This window comes from Pinus tabuliformis, chromosome 4_2, assembly GCF_031772625.1.
Source record: "Pinus tabuliformis cultivar Carrire ecotype Pingquan chromosome 4_2, CPIR1, whole genome shotgun sequence".
NCBI classification, from domain to species: domain Eukaryota; kingdom Viridiplantae; phylum Streptophyta; class Pinopsida; order Pinales; family Pinaceae; genus Pinus; species Pinus tabuliformis.
Window position 1 is genome coordinate 759,422,568 of NC_142304.1, and position 6,611 is coordinate 759,429,178.

The following is a 6,611-nucleotide window of genomic DNA, read 5'->3' on the forward strand; positions in this document are numbered from 1 at the left end:
GATGATGATGTTTTGATGCTTATTGCTGATATATGCATGATCAGATCTAACAGATGGCACTGGTTGAGGGGGAGCATATGCCTTTAGTAATTCATTTTTGGCATTGTGGTTAATAATCCTTGGTGATGATTCTTATATGGCTAAATAATATATCTTTGCTATGATGTGGTTGTGAGTTGTCTATGATAAACTCTCATATGATTCTTGAAGTTACATAGAAGATGTTCAGATCAGATTTATGGTTGATCCTTTGATGATGCTTACATGGTGAACTTCATAAGGATAAGGAGAAGTACAAAGCTTGAATACACATCTTCCTCACTTGATGATGAGTCACTCATATACTGCTGTTGTCATATGCTCATACAGTTATGATGCAGGCACTCTTGTGAATAAGGATTGTTGCTATTGATGATGTCAAGAAGTTCTGTCAAATGAGCTTGAGCTCAAGATACATAGTGCTGATACATGGATGACTACTCAAAGGAAATTTACAAGTTGCTGATATGGAGATTGGTATACGCGAGTTGGATAAGGCCTATCCGCGTATATACGCTTGTTTAGGTGGATGCAGACGCGTATATGGAATTTTTGAAGGAAATCAGCAGGGACAGATGTTGGTTGCAGAAAGTCTGATATGGGTCTGACAGAGATCATCTGGCACAGGTTCAGGGGGAGCAGATAATCTTCCAATGATGCATTGTTGGCATTATCAGATGCTGCTGGTGACTTTCATAAGTCTTGGTCTAGTTATTTCGTCTCTATGTCATATATATTTTTGTGGTATCTCTTTCATGGTGTCAAGGTCATGTAACGGCCTATTTTGGTTTCCCCACTATGCCTGGGATGATTGATGCAATATGATTGGTTGTCATATATAAACTTTTGATGTATCCCCACTTGGTTGGGTGGATGAGTCAATTTTTGTATATCCTCACTTAGTTGAGAGATGGATGTATGTATGAGTCTTTGGTGATAGGAAGGTCTTTTATGATGTATAGAATCATGTTCTTCTTGAAAGAACATCTTTTGTAGATCTTGCCTACAGTCAGGAAGAGCATGAACAGCACACTTCAGCGGTACAGAGATTCAGCATGTACTCAGAGGGAGTATGGACAGTGGAATGATTCAGCAAAGGAAGAGAATATCTTGGTCCACCCTTTGCCCTTGATGTCAAAGGGGGAGAGTGATTTGGTGTTGTTGCCATCAAGTCCAAAGGGGGAGATTGTTGGCATTATGAGATAAGTGTTGTCCTTGATGGCAAACCTCACTGATGACAAATCATAGTACAGAAGGTCAGCAGCAAGGAATTGATGATCAGACTATAAGAAGAAGAGAAAGTTCATACACGCAGGTTCGTTAAGCCCAAGTCGCGTGTACACGCAGGTTGGCTTCAGCAAAAGCGCGTGTATGTGGAAACGTACCTTTGGTCCATGGCAGTTAGTCCTTGGAAGTTGTGCCTATGGTTTCGGACCATTATGTCTCGACGGGCGTGTTGATCCCTAGTTTTGAAGTTGATGGTATTGTGTTACTATGGTTTTGGCTCTTGGTATTGAACAAGGCCTAAGGCTATATAAGGAGAAGATCATTAGGCAAGTGAATGTAAGCAAGGAGTGAGAGTGTGCATGAGTGATGAAGATCTAAGGAAGTGTGATCCAAGTGCTGGTTATGGGTTGGTAATCTGAACCAAGGTTTCACTCATGTGGAGGATGATGAATGATGGAACGAGATCTCAAGGGTTGGAATGATTATCTTCATATGGTTTGACTATGGATAGACTAGATCTACTGACGCATGTTTATTATTATGATCTGGGTATGTTTTGATGTCTGATATAGCTACAGAGTTTTAAGGTTGAATTTACAGATCTGTACGCGGGTTGGTCTTGGTAAAAGAGCGTATACACGCAGGTTGGGTTCATCCAAGTAGCGTATACAATGTGAAGTATGATATTTGAATATGGAGCTGGATCTGGTTATTGCTATGCTGTCTGGTTGTTGTTGACAGGGTTACAGTGATTCAGAATTGGGTGTTTCAGTGATTGATGATGCAGGTTGTACTACAAAGATGATTGTCTTATGGATCCAGTTTGAAAATTGATGAAACGTGGTCCCGCATAGATCGTAGGCCGGCACCTACGTACTGGTAAACATATCAGCCAGTACAAGAGCCAGGGGGTTGTAGCTCCCTTCCACTAGCAGCTGGAAAACGAGTAAAGAAGCATTCTGTAGGTAGGCACCTACGTACTAGTAAATGGATCGGCTAGTACAAAAGCTAAGAGGGTTGTAGCCCTCTGCAGGTTGTAGCCTGCGTGCTGGTAAAGGACTGCACCAGTACATTGTAAAAGAAGTTTCTCATTAAAGAAGAAAGAGACAAATTGCAGCAGGTGGTTTTCACCCACATTGGGTTTCCACCTTATATCATGGTGTTCATGTGTGTGGCTTTTGTGTGATGATCTATTCTGTTATTCTGCACCTGTTTACTGTTAATATGCTTAATAATGATCTGATGCATTTACTGAAGATTAAGTTAACTGAATTATAAGATCTCTGGATATACGCGAGTTTCATTAGACACAGTAGCGTGTACACGCGGGTTCACTTAATTGAAGTAGCGTATATGTTTCTGAGTATGAAATTGAAAAAGTATGATTGATCTGATAATACTGATTCACCCCCCCTCTCAGTATTATTTCCAACAATTGGTATCAGAGCAGGTCCTTCAGAGAAGCTTGATCGCTTGAAGGAGATTCGTAGAACAATGGGGAAGAAAGCACGTCAGAAGAAGAAGACAGCTCAAAGGAACAATGACAACTTGTCGTTGTGTGGAAGCAAGTATTCAGATCCTGAAGCACCTCAGATTGAAGATGGACAAGCAAATGAAGCGTCAGATCAAATCATAGATCAACAAGATCTACCTAGCAAAAGGGAGAATGCCCTCAAAGAAGAAATCATCAGATTAGAAGAACAGTTGGAATGTGCCTCCAGAGTTCGAGAAATGCTGCTAGCACTGAATAAAGAGCAAGAAAACGAGATCCTCAAACTAAGGCATCAGTTGGATGAAGGAAGGAAAGCTGAAGAGACCTTGAAGAAGCAATGTCTTGAAAAAGAAGAACAACATCAAGTTGAGGTAAATATCTTGAAAAGCAAATTAGAAGAAAAGGATAAGCTTTTACGATTTCAAGATAGCTCTAAAGTCTTGGATGATATTCTTAGTAGTCAAAGATCTCCTGCTATCAAGACTGGTCTTGGTTTTCATGAATATGTTGAAGGTGAATCTAGTTCACAAGGTGAGGCAAGAAACTCTAATGTGAAATCTGAAATGCCCAAAAAGGAACAACCAAGGAAAGAAATTCCTCAAGGAAGATTCTCTACTCCTAACTATGGACGTGATAGACGATTATTTCCTCCACTGAATAATGTTGAATGTTATGTATGTCATAATCTTGGACATGTTGCAGCCATATGTAGAAGAAGAAGGTTTCAAGACCATCATGCAGAAAGATCATCACATTCAAGATACTTTAATGGATATTGCTTTTCTTGCAATATGTTTGGCCACAAAGCTGCTGATTGCTACAAGAGGAATATGAAACATGTAAGATGCTATGCATGTAACAAGTTTGGACATAAAGCAAGAGATTGCAGGAACAAAGCTCATGATAAGAAGAAATCATCAACATGCGTGAAGATATGGAAGAAGAAGGAAGTTCAGTCAGAAAGATGTGGCACAGCACAGGGTACTCAGCACAGCACAGACATAACAGACTCAGGGGGAGCTGAAGGTATAGAACTTCAGTGTTCTGATTCTCATACGCAAGTTTCATGAAGGAAATATGCGTATATACGCGAGTTAAACACTGCAAAGTCGCGTATATGTCAGTCTGAGGAAAAGCAGTGGGGACAGGCTCAGAAAAGGGATCTGATATGATTATTTTCTCTATTGGTTACAGTCTGCTGAGGATGTGTGGAAATGTTTTGTTACTTGTATAATGACTAGAAGTGTTTTGATCCTAACTTGAGGATGATGATGTTTTGATGCTTATTGCTGATATATGCATGATCAGATCTAACAGATGGCACTAGTTGAGGGGGAGCATATGCCTTTAGTAATTCATTTTTGGCATTGTGGTTAATAATCCTTGGTGATGATTCTTATATGGCTAAATAATATATCTTTGCTATGATGTGGTTGTGAGTTGTCTATGATAAACTCTCATATGATTCTTGAAGTTACATAGAAGATGTTCAGATCAGATTTATGGTTGATCCTTTGATGATGCTTACATGGTGAACTTCATAAGGATAAGGAGAAGTACAAAGCTTGAATACACATCTTCCTCACTTGATGATGAGTCACTCATATACTGCTGTTGTCATATGCTCATACAGTTATGATGCAGGCACTCTTGTGAATAAGGATTGTTGCTATTGATGATGTCAAGAAGTTCTGTCAAATGAGCTTGAGCTCAAGATACATAGTGCTGATACATGGATGACTACTCAAAGGAAATTTACAAGTTGCTGATATGGAGATTGGTATACGCGAGTTGGATAAGGCCTATCCGCGTATATACGCTTGTTTAGGTGGATGCAGACGCGTATATGGAATTTTTGAAGGAAATCAGCAGGGACAGATGTTGGTTGCAGAAAGTCTGATATGGGTCTGACAGAGATCATCTGGCACAGGTTCAGGGGGAGCAGATAATCTTCCAATGATGCATTGTTGGCATTATCAGATGCTGCTGGTGACTTTCATAAGTCTTGGTCTAGTTATTTCGTCTCTATGTCATATATATTTTTGTGGTATCTCTTTCATGGTGTCAAGGTCATGTAACGGCCTATTTTGGTTTCCCCACTATGCCTGGGATGATTGATGCAATATGATTGGTTGTCATATATAAACTTTTGATGTATCCCCACTTGGTTGGGTGGATGAGTCAATTTTTGTATATCCTCACTTAGTTGAGAGATGGATGTATGTATGAGTCTTTGGTGATAGGAAGGTCTTTTATGGTGTATAGAATCATGTTCTTCTTGAAAGAACATCTTTTGTAGATCTTGCCTACAGTCAGGAAGAGCATGAACAGCACACTTCAGCGGTACAGAGATTCAGCATGTACTCAGAGGGAGTATGGACAGTGGAATGATTCAGCAAAGGAAGAGAATATCTTGGTCCACCCTTTGCCCTTGATGTCAAAGGGGGAGAGTGATTTGGTGTTGTTGCCATCAAGTCCAAAGGGGGAGATTGTTGGCATTATGAGATAAGTGTTGTCCTTGATGGCAAACCTCACTGATGACAAATCATAGTACAGAAGGTCAGCAGCAAGGAATTGATGATCAGACTATAAGAAGAAGAGAAAGTTCATACACGCAGGTTCGTTAAGCCCAAGTCGCGTGTACACGCATGTTGGCTTCAGCAAAAGCGCGTGTATGTGGAAACGTACCTTTGGTCCATGGCAGTTAGTCCTTGGAAGTTGTGCCTATGGTTTCGGACCATTATGTCTCGACAGGCGTGTTGATCCCTAGTTTTGAAGTTGATGGTATTGTGTTACTATGGTTTTGGCTCTTGGTATTGAACAAGGCCTAAGGCTATATAAGGAGAAGATCATTAGGCAAGTAAATGTAAGCAAGGAGTGAGAGTGTGCATGAGTGATGAAGATCTAAGGAAGTGTGATCCAAGTGCTGGTTATGGGTTGGTAATCTGAACCAAGGTTTCACTCATGTGGAGGATGATGAATGATGGAACGAGATCTCAAGGGTTGGAATGATTATCTTCATATGGTTTGACTATGGATAGACTAGATCTACTGACGCATGTTTATTATTATGATCTGGGTATGTTTTGATGTCTGATATAGCTACAGAGTTTTAAGGTTGAATTTACAGATCTGTACGCGGGTTGGTTTTGGTAAAAGAGCGTATACACGCAGTTTGGGTTCATCCAAGTAGCGTATAGAATGTGAAGTAAGATATTTGAATATGGAGCTGGATCTGGTTATTGCTATGCTGTCTGGTTGTTGTTGACAGGGTTACAGTGATTCAGAATTGGGTGTTTCAGTGATTGATGATGCAGGTTGTACTACAAAGATGATTGTCTTATGGATCCAGTTTGAAAATTGATGAAACGTGGTCCCGCATAGATCGTAGGCCGGCACCTACGTACTGGTAAACATATCAGCCAGTACAAGAGCCAGGGGGTTGTAGCTCCCTTCCACTAGCAGCTGGAAAACGAGTAAAGAAGCATTCTGTAGGTAGGCACCTACGTACTAGTAAATGGATCGGCTAGTACAAAAGCTAAGAGGGTTGTAGCCCTCTGCAGGTTGTAGCCTGCGTGCTGGTAAAGGACTGCACCAGTACATTGTAAAAGAAGTTTCTCATTAAAGAAGAAAGAGACAAATTGCAGCAGGTGGTTTTCACCCACATTGGGTTTCCACCTTATATCATGGTGTTCATGTGTGTGGCTTTTGTGTGATGATCTATTCTGTTATTCTGCACCTGTTTACTGTTAATATGCTTAATAATGACCTGATGCATTTACTGAAGATTAAGTTAACTGAATTATAAGATCTCTGGATATACGCGAGTTTCATTAGACACAGTAGCGTGTAC